Source organism: Onychostruthus taczanowskii, unplaced genomic scaffold (genome assembly GCF_017590055.1).
Source record: "Onychostruthus taczanowskii isolate IOZ18803 unplaced genomic scaffold, ASM1759005v1 scaffold16, whole genome shotgun sequence".
In the NCBI taxonomy this organism is placed as follows: Eukaryota; Metazoa; Chordata; class Aves; order Passeriformes; family Passeridae; genus Onychostruthus; species Onychostruthus taczanowskii.
Genome location: NW_024498795.1, coordinates 11,099,021 through 11,112,465, shown reverse-complemented (window position 1 = coordinate 11,112,465; position 13,445 = coordinate 11,099,021).

The following is a 13,445-nucleotide window of genomic DNA, read 5'->3' as shown; positions in this document are numbered from 1 at the left end:
CAACCATACTAGTTTCGGTTTTACAATGTTCTTTATGAAAAAAAGAAAATTAAACAGAGAGCTATAGAAATTAATAAGGACTCCTTGGAAATTACTCTTAAAACATATGCAGTTTAATAGAGAAAAAAACCTTTCTACTGGTATTTTTTAAATAAGCTGCAGAACTCTGTAAAGAACAGTTGCCTCAACATTAAATTCTTTAGGGTAGTTTAAAATTCACAAGAGGTTGCAATGTTTTGTACAGAAAATAAAGTGCTTGTCAGAAAGGGTACTTTTTGCACATTCTTGTCTTTTGTACCACATTTCCATCAATTGCCCAGCACTATTAATAAGATTAAATCATGATTACACTGGCATGAGCAGTTCCAGTGGGCCAGCTAGACTAACAGCAAAGAGCACACCATGCCACAAGGGTGCACAGGCTTGTCCTCAACGCTTCTGTTGGAGGTGCCAGCTGGGATCCCACCTCAGCTCTTCAGCTCTGATACAAAGGGTGATGCCCAGAGTGAAAGATTTGGAAATAGACAAGGAGATTTTTGATTCAGTGCACCGTTATTTTTAATTGCCTCTTTTCAGTGACCTTCCAACCATATGTCAGTGGAGTCACTACAAATTACCTCAGCTTTAAAACTTACTCAATGTTGTATCTTGATCTTCTCTTAAGAAGGGCCAAGACCCACCTGAACCAGTTCCTCGGATTTTTGGAGCTGGAGTCCTCAAGCTGCTGAAGTGATAGATGATCACTTACCTTGGAAGAGCTCATCTCCCTTTTCCCTGGGAAGGAGATAGACAGCACCTGTTACTTTCATCATCCACATAGGGTCATCTATAGGGAAAATTAACAAATAAAGCCAGGTTCCTACAAACATCACTTGTGATGCTGAACATCTTTCACAAAGAAATGGGGCCTGTTGGAAACCTGGTGAGATTCAAGCTTTACTTTCCTAACAGTAAGGGAAGCTTGTCCCATGGTAAAAGTTTGACTCATGGCTTAGGAGATGTGGGTTAAATTCCACTCATGGGTATCCTGTGCGTGCAAAGAATTTAGATATTGCCTGTCATGTTGCTCACCTGTAGTCAGAGCCATGTAAGCAGCTATAACACCGCTGCTCAAGGGAGAGAACTAACAGCAGGGGGAAAGTGAACTGATTATTGAAAATGTAAACCAAAAAGAAGTTAATTGCTCCAAACAGATAAAATATAAATATTCTGAGCAAGCACAGCACACCTGCAACTCCTCCCAAACAGGACAATTCCAAGAGCTCTCTGTAAATGACGATGATCCAAGAAAGAGATACCCAAACTGCCCATGGTCTTATTCATTCTAAGAACAAAAAATTTGAGTTTTAATTGCTGTCACAGTTTCACACACAAAGGCAGTCACCCACTTTTCATGCAAGTAAATACTCACTTTACGAGTAGACAAAGGAGTGACCAGTATGGCTCAATTCCTAATAAAAAGCACTTTGAGGTAGTTTAAAGCCACACATCCTACCACAGCCAGGAGAGAGGCTTCTGAATTATTTAGTAGCCTTAAGCTTTCCAAAAGGAGAAGAAACCCATTGCCCAGTTTCATGGGACTTAGATGAAGTTGTGTGGGTAGAAATATTAGATATTTATTCACCATGGACTTTGATAAATAATTTATGGTTCAGCTGCAACTAATAAGTTCGCTGAATGGTGAAATCTCTGCAGTAAGATAGAAACTCTGTTGACTGCCCAGGTGAGGACCCATTATTCCCTTTCTTCAAGGGAAATTGCATTTTGTAAAAGTCAGCCAGGTAGCCAGAGAACTTCATGGCAGTAGACAAAAGTATTCTGCTTCATAGTTATCATTATGGACCCAGTCTTACCATACACCAGCCTGGTGTATGGTAAAATTCAAGAATTATTAACATAAGCCTGGATCACTGGATCAGACAGGCCCTCTGCTCAGTACCACAATGCTCCCCACACAGAGGTGCCAGAGAGACAAAGAAAGTGTCTTTTCCTTACACTGAGCAAGTGAAAAATGTGTGAATCCTGCTCCAAACTCAGTCAGAGCACTTTCAGCCATGAGTGCAGAAGAGGAGTTCTCTACTAACGATGCTAAATGGACAGAGGAAGAATTTATGCCCAATCCTAAATAATGTATCTTTCTCATTCTTTTTTAATAGATGAGGCCTTCCTTAAACCCTCTGTCCAGCTCTCCTTTTGAACTAACCCCATTTATACTCTCAGTTGCCTGTGCACATTGTCAAGCAATAGTGACATCAAGTGGCCTGATCACCAGCAGTTTTGTTTCCCTGCTCATCCTGAGGGCAGATATTGATCGTCATCAATCCTTTGCGTAAACAGATCTGAAATAAATCCAGTATCAGACATTTATCCTGTGGAGGGTATTGCTCATCAACTTGATTTAAGTTATGTTTATATGTGAGTAAAATGTGATTTACAAGAGACCTTCCAACTTTCCACTGTATAGTAGTTTAAAAGTTCTCTATCAGAAATATACCTGTATAATCCTGACAGTAAGAAGATTAAGAGCCACCCTCTCTCATCTGATATATAGCACAAGTAGAGCAAGGCAGCAGGAATGAGGATTATTTATTGTTTGAATTCCATGAGTACCTAGTATCCACCAGCAGAGATCAGGGCTATGTTCTGCTAGACACTGCAAACACATGAGGAAAAATGCTCCAGCACCAAAAGACCTTGGAGTCTCCCCAGTGAGAAATGAGAAGGGCAGAAGCAGTCAGAAGTTGGAAAAGCACAAATCTATGAAGAGGCAAAAGCAATATAGTTCTGTAGTCCTGCCCCAACAAGTTCTGAGGAACAAGGAGGCATAAAACCCTTTTACATGGTGATGCTACCCCTAAAAATATGAAGGCAGTAGTGATGGCAACACCATCACTGTTAGATGAAACATCTTCCTCCATGCTCTTTCATCAGTAAGTGTGATGGTGTATGTGAAGTATATTTAACCTACTTTCAGGGGTTTCAAAAACTTTCGGGTGTGGGCAGCAGTGGACAAGGTAAAAAGCAGGTTCGGGAAGATGAGCACACCAGCTTTAACCTAGTAATGGCAAACATAAGATCATGGAAGACACAAGAGAACTTGAACAAAAAAGATGAATAAGGGTGGTAAGAAGAAAAATGGTACAACATCAGGGATGCTTTTGCCTCGCACATTAAAGGTGGTGGTCACAGCCATGTGATAACACAGCCTGTCTCATCTGACTGCAGCTGTCCAACCTCCAAACTGGCCACCAGGCACACACCTGGATCCCTGGTTGCCAGAGGGGCTTGAGGCCTCTGCAGTGCACCTTCAAAGATACTGACAGGCATGCTGGTTAACTGGCACCTGGCACTGGTTGCTCACCTTGTGCTAAAATCACACCTTGCTGTGGAGGTGCATCCATGGGAGCACTTGGTTCCTTTGCACCAGAAGCACAATACGAGGGAGCTGGATTTCCTGCTAGGGGAAATTTTAAGGAGCCAGGTTGACTGTGGACTTGTCCCATGTTCTTTCTGTTTCCTGACATTTAAATAGTCAGATTCCCATTTCCTTACCCCCATAGTGAGAAATTGTCAGGTTTGCATAGCAGTGTCTACTGGTAGAGCCCATGTATGGGTACTCAAGGCCCCAAGTCCAGATGAGAAATGTCTCATGGAACACAGCAACAAGCTGCACCTCCAGAGTGACTTGTATGGCACATGCACAGCACACACAGTGCCACAGTGGGAGAAAGAGGCCCTTGGAGCTGTGAGGCCCAGATTACAGGCCCCACCACCCCAGGCTGTCAGACAGCTCTGGTTATAGCTAAGTACAGGTGCAAGTGAGAGAGCATGTTCCTCGTTATTAGTTATTCACCATGTGTGCTCCAACATTCATTAGTCTCCTGTTTAACTAGAGTTATTCAAGTAAGGAGTAGTGACAATACCGTATGACTTGTGTGAACACACACACGGTGAATAATGAATAGTGGATATCCAAAGAGAACCTCTCACTGAACTGAAAATGCGTCGTACAAGCTGTTTAACAAATACTTATAGCAAATACTTATTGCAAATACTTATTAACAAATATTTCCATTGACAGAAATTGGACCTTGTAGAGGAATAACTGATGCATGCACAGAAGAAAAAAAAACACACACCACCGTTACGCAATTTATTCACTCTGTGAATAATCTCAGTAGGCTCTACTTTCCCGCAACTATGGGAATCCTCCCTTGGATCCACAAGAGGAGGAAATACAGTTTTGTATTTCTACACACTATTCTTTTTTTGTTGCTGTTATGGCTTTTTGTAGTATTCTAGACAGTGATAGTACTGAAATAATTTCCTCTGACAGCAGACTGTTAAATGGAGGCACAGCAGAAAAGTAGGACAACATTGCAGCCACACAGGGGCTCATTCACCTTTTCAGGTTTCAAAGGGAGGGGTGTTCCTCCCAGTAGCAAGCTGCCCAAATAGGATGCAGGGACTATTCAAAATGAATGGAGATTCCTGGGCACAGACTTGTTCCATCATTCAAGTCTATTAGGGGATGACATTTACTCTGGCTTTTCATGTTAGGTTGTCATATCATGTTGAATTCAGTACTTGACCCCAAAATGAGCGGTGGCAGAATCAGAATGGTGAGACAGCTAACAACGAAAGTTACATGAGCTGGAAATTATCTCTTATGAAGAAAAAAAAATTTTAAAAATAAAGCCAGCTATATCTCTTGATTTTTATAACAGTTAGGCTGAGCAGATACGGGCTATGCATGAATGCATAGCAGCTTGAAAACTGACCCAAACAGCTTAAAGAAGCTGATTAGGAGAAACTATTGTGTAAGACTTCCAAAGCAATCAAAACCATAGCATGGTCTGAAATGGTTGTACCTTCTACATTGTGTTCTGCCACAAAGTGCTACGAGCCTTGAATTAAATCACAGAGACAGAAGCTGAAAGTGAGCACCTGTAGCCACAACTTGATCCTAATGTAAGGCTTACCTCACCTCACCAGAATGATCCAGGATAGTGTTATAAACCAAATTTTCACATCCTCTGCCATCTGACATAGCACAGAGCATCATCCTTGGAAAATATATAACCTAACAGAAATAGAAATATATAGACCCAGAGTGCCAAAAGAATTGTCCCTTTGCAATCAGGATCGGCTTTCGTTCTTAACACACCTCTTTGGTCCATTTAATTTCATATTGCTTTGTTTTGTTTTCTGCACAGGAGCCATGGGTAGTGCTGCAGATAGAGGGGGGAAATCCCATGGCTGTGTTAAAAAAATTCCAGATGTAAAGCAAAATGGATTAATACACTTTTCTACAAAGTGGTAAAATGAAAACACATCTGATGGACTTCCACACAGTTTGCCTCAGGCAAAGAGCATTCCATTAAAATAAAAATACATTTGGTTAGAGCAAATTAAATGTTCCCAAGAAGGAATAGTTTGAGGTCAAAGGTGAAGCCACTTTACTTGCACACATGTTTTCAATCTATTTGACCTCTGTGATCAGCAAAGCTCAGATGTGCAAAGGGGAAGAAGCTTAAAAGAGATTGGGAAGAGTAAAAAAATAAAATACAAAGAAATGTATAAAAGATCTGCATAATATAGTTGTAAACTCTCTGTACTAAAAGAGGAAAAGTTGTGAGGAGTTTTTCTGTGATCCTGCTCTGGGTGATATAGGACCTGGAAGATCTTGACCATATTGCAGAACAATGTTTCTTCTCATCAGCTGGGACAGAAATAATTACGTTTAAGCTGTTGTGGCAGGGGTTTGTGTGTCTGGTGGTGAATGGTCATGAAAAGACTCTAGGGAAGTGGATCAAAAAGAAGAAAAAGAGCAAGTGAAAGACTTTCTGTTGAACCAGTGCTCCATTTCATGCACACTTCCCAATGAATGTGTTCTGGCTTCTCTCCTGCATGCAAATTTTTGAGGCAGGAATTTGTCCAATAAACCAGAAGACTGGGGCAATCAGGCAGAGGACAGAACACTGATGTTTTGCTGGGTGGGAGCTTTCAGCACAATTTTTGCTGTGGCTTAAATCCACAAGGAATGAGCAGTACATGTCCTGCCTCCTTTATGAGAACAACATAATAAAGTCTTTACTCCAGTACTCTGAAGTGTCTCCTTGGCAGAGGGGACAGGTTGAGCAGAAGCAAGGAAAATAGGATTGTGTGTTTTGCCTCAGCTTCCTCCCTTCCTCCACTCTACTCTCTAACAGACCCCATGAGTCAGACTCTCCATCAGCGCAAGGTGAATGTTTTGAACCCATGCTCAGCTATGTCCAAAGAGAAGCAAAAAAAAGCCAAACCAACCTCAGCTAAGGTTTTCCTGGAGTTATTCACTTCAGCTTATGTAGCCCATAATGCTACAAACTACAGACCCTTTTATTGCCAGCCATGGTTTTACAAAGCCTGCTAACACTGCCTGTTCCCTGCCCTGCCAGCCAGCATTTAACTGGCCTTCCCAACTAGCTTTCTCCTGCAGCTCATGCTTGAGAGAGGAGCCTCTCAGTGATGGCTGTGCCTTGCATCTGAGCCTTGGTCATGTCAACAAGAATGGATTTTGCTCCACACTCCCAATGGAAGGATGTCACACGAGCATGGACTAGAAGACCACGGTTCTTTTGGACAAGCCAGACTCACTCAAAAGCCATTGGTTTATTAGATTAGATTTAGTAGCTGAATTGAAACCACTCAGTTGAAGCTGTTTCGAAGCCAGTCAATTCAGCTACTCCATCTTTCACAACTTATCTCTGCTGTGGGTTAGCAAATCCTTTGGCCCCTCTCCATCTGTGGCAGCTGTGTTACTGCCTATATTGCTGCAGGAAAGAAAGGTGCTTCACATCTTTCCTCGGCTGTTACTGCAGATTGATCCATGCAGAGTGCTGCAGCTGCAGGCTGCAGCCCCGGTGGCTCACTACCCACCCACACTCTAGCAGGCACCGGCGTGGCCAGTGCATCTGCTCTGCAGGGCCACGGGCTCAGCTGGGGAGCCTGGGGCTCATCTGGGCTTGCAAGGCTTGAGTGGCATTTCCATGGGGACTTTCAGCATTCTTTCTTCTCCTCAGCTGCTCTAAAGCAGCAGCTAACACGAATGCATTTTTCAAAAGGAGAGTATGTCTGCACCTCTGCTAACTTCTGATCAAGAACAGCAGCTCTGTGTTTGCCACAAATTCATGTTCTCACTGCTCCTGAAATCCCAAAGCCAGTGTGAATGATAGGACCTGAATAAAAGTCAACTGTACAATACGAGTTAAAATCAGATGAAAATCTGGAAGACAGTGTTCAGAATATGCACAACGTTCTAACGTGTGCTTCAGCTGCAAATCAATCCCAAATTTCTGACCAAAATTACCCCTGCTTTGAGTCAGTCCCAAAGCTCACATCCCAGAGCTTTGGGGCAGTAGGGATTTTGAAGTCAGGCTTGAATCATCGGCAAGATCAATGCTATTTACACCTTACTCGACGGCAGCAACATATCCAAAAGGGATTTGCTACACCGCTTGGAGTAGCCAGGATCTGGGAGGTCAGCCTTTTTATTAACAGGCAAGTCTGTGCCATGTGAGGAACAGCAGAATTTACACTTGCCATCTGCAAAATGAATTGCATGTTCCAGGCATCTGCAGCTTCATAAATTATAACACAGTGTCAACAGTGCACCTGTGAGGAGATTTTAGACAACAAGAGCAAAGAAACTGCCAGTGCACCAAGGGGATGCGCAGGCAGGAACGCTGGGAAGGCATTTGGCTGCTACCTCCTTCAGCTTGCCCGAGCTTTTCCCTCCTGCATGCCCAGCCACCAGCAGATTTGCACCACCAAGAGTCACAGAGAGTGCACACTTTTATCAGCCTTTTAAACACCGGGATCCTTTCTGTAATTAGGTGTGGGGATGAGGTTCTGCTTGGCCTTCCTCTGTGGTCCCCCTTGAGCATGAGCGGTGAGGGGCCCTCGGGGGAGAGGGGGCAGGCAGAGGGCTAGGGGGCTGGGGTTTTGCATACGAGATTAAGGAATGAAAATCCCGTTCATTTCGCTTTTATCTGTCTGTGCGCTGTAGCGCTGAAGTCTCTGCTTTCCCTGTGTTATATTCAGCGTGCAGAGTGACTCATCTGCAAGCGCAAATTACCTTGCTAAAGTATTCTTAGGAGAAATAATTAGCCACAAGCACCTCCTCTCCAGCCTCCTGTATGTGCCTCCAGGGACTGGGGCGCTTGACATAAATCATTTAGTCCCGAGCCCTAGCACACACCTTTCCCAAAGGAGTCCATAATTGGCAAAGTAGTTGCCAGCCGGGTTTAAAGTGATTTGAAATTGTTTTCCATACAGCCTTGCTGATAGCAAAAGGTTTCCCCCTTTCCTCAAGCATGAGTTACAGTAACATGATTGGATGTAACCCGTTATTCAGTTCAAGCTGTGATTCTGATACAGTATAGACAATATAAATTCCCCAGAGCTCTGTGAGGCCACCTCAATGGTCCATTTAAGTCCAATTCAATTAGGCTCACTATAGTTCTTAGGATTTCTTAGGTATGTTTGCAGCAGCCTTGGGGTTTGAATGTGAGAACAGTATTCATCTAGGAGTTTTAAATTAGGTCTCAGGTGTCATCATTCTAAATGAATTATTACAGTGGTGTGTTCATGCCATTACAGGTAAGGTTATGTTAGTATCTCCACTCAGCCATATTAATGCACCGAGGGCTGGAGCTTGGTATGTAAGGTCCTTGCCTTACAGTGTCTGTTTTAACCTCTTCCTCAGACTGCCGGGCACCGAGCTGTGTTTAAAATACGTGTAAATAGGTTGTTTGCTTTCATTTTCTGACTGGTTGTCAGCAATGTGAGTTAGGAGTGCTGGTACACCTGCAGCACTGCCAGTACACTTCCCTCCACAGAGAGCTGGGGGAAAGGGGCCCTGCCCAGCCTTACTCACCCTCACTGCCTATGGCAAATAGGTGTGCAGAGAGGAATGGAGTGCCAGGATGGGCAAAGTAACAGGGGAAAGACTGCAAGCCTTGCTCCTGCCTTTTTTTCAGCTGTTGGGTTTGGAGCCCTGGCTTTGCTTTATTTCCCTAGCCACAGCTTGTGGGGAGGAAAACATGAAGATATGATTCATTTTGCTTCTCCCAGCTTTTCTCCATTTATGTCCACATCTGATCTCCCTCTGGTGTTTAGTGCTTCTCTCAGTGCTTTCAGGAATGAGTGTGGTGAGGGAAGGGAAGCACTTCAGCAGCCCAAATGGTCCCTCCATATTTCATGTCTACAGATGGACACCATTTGGTTCCTATAACAAGGCAATGCAAATACCAGCTATGTAGATGAAGCTTACTTCAAAGAAGGAAAAAAGGAGATGCAGAGAAGATGATTAATTTTTAGCAGGGAACTCTGAAAACCTAAACTGGCATTTGGATTGAATCCTGAGACTAGATTTAAAGGTCAAAGATAACATGTCTTTATTGGCCTGTATGTCGAAATTATGTTCATTGTTTTACTCTGGTCCCATCTAGTGGCTCCAACAGAAAGTGAGAGACCTTCACTCTGTTGCTGTATTAAGTGGAAAAGCCACAGTCCCACCAAGGCAAAACAGAGAAGGGGCAGGGGATATTTCACAGGTGGAGACCTGGGAAACAAAGCAATCAGTTGGCCTTTACATAGTTTCACACTGGCTGTCAGGTCTCCTGGATGTAAGCCTCCTGAGATCCATACAGTATTTTCTAGAAGAGTATCCTACTTCTCAGAGCCACAACCTTTTGGGATTGTTTTTATCCTGGAAATTTCACTTAGTTTATCTCCACTCTGATTTGCTACATCTTGCCCCTATGCTCCTGGGAGAAACATGTCAATATTTTGCCTGTGTTATGTAGAGGAATAGTCAGAAGAAAAGACTCCAAATCTTTCCTCTGCTCTCTGTCATATCTTTGCTAGGGCAGACTGTAGCCCTAAGGTCCTTCCAAGATCAAATAAATGCCTCCAGGAAGAAAAGATCAAAGGAGAAAAAAGCTTAAGAAGTCACTAGTCTGGGTATTTCCTTCTATTAGAGTGGCCCATCATGATTCAAGCAGTCTCCTGGGTTACAAAAATTATGGGGCAAAGCATGTTCCTCTGGGGACAGAGGCCCCCAGGTGAGAGAGAGCATCTGTAGGGCAAATCCACACAGGCAGGGCTCACTTTTCTCACAGCCATCTAGAAGAGAGTCAGACCTCACCCAGAGGCCAAGTAGCAAGATGAGTAGCAATTATTTCCCAGATTCCCAGCAGGGCCTGGGGGCAGTGCAGCACTGCCACAAGCTTCTGGGCATCTCACAGCCAGGGTTTTGGCTGAGCACAGAGGCATGGGATGCATGAAGGTCAGTGTTCCTCCAAAGATGTTTGGGGCGTACGCTGAGGAATGGCTTTGCTGTGTCTGGATCTGAGCTGGGATATCCTGACTGCCTCATTGTGCCATAGGAGCTTCTCTGAGGGATTAACACTATCTGGGGGACACCTGCATTGTGCGTAGATGACCACCTAGCCAATTACATTAGGTCACCTGCTAAGTGCTGGATGTTTTCTTTCATTTTCTTGTTACCAGCTTCAATTTTTAACAGTAAGTTTGTCTCCTCATTTTTCCTTGGCATCACTCACTTCTTTCAATACTGTGACTATTAAAGTGCAATCAAGGTCACTTCAGAGTCACTCCTGGGGCAGTCCTTTGTTTGCAGATACCCAAGGGAATTAGATCCAACTGACTTAGTCACATATGCAAATTTCTTATTGAGTCAAGGCTTCAGTGAAAGGGAATGTGATAAAAATAAATATCTCCTAAGGAACAAGGATGATTTGCAACTTCTTACCTTGTTTACCAGAACATTTTTTCTGGGAAAGCCTATGACTTTCTGAAGTTTTATTTAAGTAATTAATTAAAATACAGATGTATTTTCTTTCCACTTAACTAAATTCTTTTGATAGAAACATTTTTGGGACTTTAATCAATTAAGATTTAGTAGGAAAACAAGAGTTGCCCTCTTCTTATCTTAAGAAAGGTAGGACAATTCACAGAAGAAAAATCTTGACATCCCTGCTGAGCTAACCTAAAGCCAGACTGGCAACTGGGAGAAAAAGTCTTCCCTAAAACACGAATGCTCAACAGCTCTCTTTTGGACTCTCAGATCTAGGAACCAGTCTTCATCCATGAGGAGCTTCTGTTCAACACAAGTATTGGAGAGGAGGAAAAGAGGAGTAAAATTCCTTTGCCGTTGTCTCTCTGCTTGTCCAGCCTTACATTCTGCTCCAACCTAAATGCTCTAAACAAGGCAGAAATATTCACAGGTTTGCCTAACATTGTACAGTCTGCAATCATCCTCTCTGGACAGACTCATTGTTCTGGTCCCACTGGCGTCTGTCAAATGTTGTTTGCATTGGGAGCACCTGAGGACACTTCCCAGCTCCCTAACTGGGCAGCCCAGTTGCACCCCAGCTGCTATCTGGGCAAGGCCAGTCACACGCTGCTTTCCACACGCCCTGCTTGGCCCAGGAAGTGAGTGCAGGCTGGGGACGGTGTGCTTTTCCTGGCTCCCTTCCTGGCATCCTGCAGCTCAGCCCTGATGCTCTGCAGGTCCACAAGACGCAGCCTTCTCGTCCTGGCTGGACTCCCACTGCCCTCAGACCTTTGTATGCAGAGAAGAGATTAACTCTTTACTGGGAGGGGCTGAGGCAGTGGAAGAGGTTGCCCAGAGAACTTGTGGATGCTCCATCCTTGGAAGTGTTCAAGACCAGGTTGAATGGGGCTTTGAGCGATCTGGGCTAGTGGAAGGTGTCCCTGCCCATGGCAGGGGATAGGAACGGGATGATCCTAAAGATCCGTTCCAACCACCATTCCATGATTCTATGAGTCCGTGAAGTGAGCGGCCACAGGAAATGTCAAAGACTCTAAAGCTACTGCTGGGGGATCCTGCTAATTTCCTCACTGCTCCTTCCATCATCAATAAGTAGCTATCACAAGCAATGAACCACACCGGCACCCAGAGCATCCATACCTCCCTGTCCCGGAATCCATACGGACCTTTTGCCTGAGACGGGGCTGCTCGGAGCCACTCAAAGCAGCAGATCCCGCAGTGGGTGTGAAAATCCGTGTTCTGCCACCCCATCTCTCCTCCGCCCGTGCTTTTCGGAGGGTTTCCGCGGAACAACAGTGACATCCTGTGGCCGCATCCCCCCGGCCGAGCCGTGGGATTCCTGCTGCAGGAAGGACTCGGGAGCATTACAGATGCTCTGCCTTCATTATAGGGAAAAGCCCGGCGTGCAGAGAGCGGCCGGGCTGGGGAGCGCGCAGCCCTAAGGGACGCGCGGGGCTCGCTCGCCAGCAGCGAACCTGTGCGCTCCTGAAGGCAGCTGGAGAGTCGCAGGTCAGCCAGAGAAAATCAGAAACTGCCCGAAGAATGAGGGCAGAAACACTTTTGTGAGAGGAAGACAGTATTTCCGAAGGGGAAGGGCATCTCTATGCCTCCGGCCTCTAGCCCCGCAAAACCACAAAAGAGATGGGGAGTAGCCCCACATGAGTGAAGTTGTCTTGGTGGTGTTTTTCCATCTCCTTGTTTCAAACATCAAATTTGTGCCTGTAAATTCTCCAGCTATCGTCAAGGGACTGAAGAAAAAAAAAAGGCAAATGCTGTGATTCTCCCGATATCTGCCCACCACTAGAACCTTGGCTTCAAAATAGTGAGTACAGGGAAAGAGGCAAAATCAAAGGGTCAGTGATGCTGCAACCTCTCTGACTTTTTTCCCCCAACAGTCCAGCTTTAGTGTAAATGATGACAAGAGCTAGCCTTAAAAAACCAACCTGAGGCTAAGTCTGCACTGGAAACCTCTATCTCTGGAACCACATTGGTTTAAGCAGTGACATTTTTATTCCTGTTTTTTATTCCTGGTAAATCCCTAGAGCAGGATTAGCTGTACTAGCAAAAGTTCCTGTGAAGGAGTGATGGCAGGCAAGTTAACAGGCAGTAGTCTCGGCTCACTAGCAGTGCCTGGGGCAGCCCCAGCTCAGCCTCAGTGGCCTTTCCTCCTGACCCTCCTGCCTCTGAAGCTCAGCTGTGAGCTGTGGCTGTGCTGCTGGGCTCTGTGGCTGCACCAGCTCAGCTCTGCTGCTACAAAGAGACCCTTCATCATCACCCTTGCCTGTAAGATCCCTAATAGAGCAGCAGCCCAGTTTTTCCAAGAATATGCATTTACTGGCAATAGAACTGATTACAAGTTCTGCAAGGTAATTTGCCATGACTCCTACACCAATCTTTCCTCTCATTAGATCTACAATAGTAAAAAATACTCAGTAGGTGGAAAAAATGCCATCATAAAGGAGGGAGAAGGGCTCTGTGTGCCTGAGTCATTCCTTGTGCATTAAAGATGAAGGACTGGAGTAACTACATGAGAAGCCACTTCCCAATTTCATTATCCTTGGCTGCACTATAGATATCATAGCTCTAA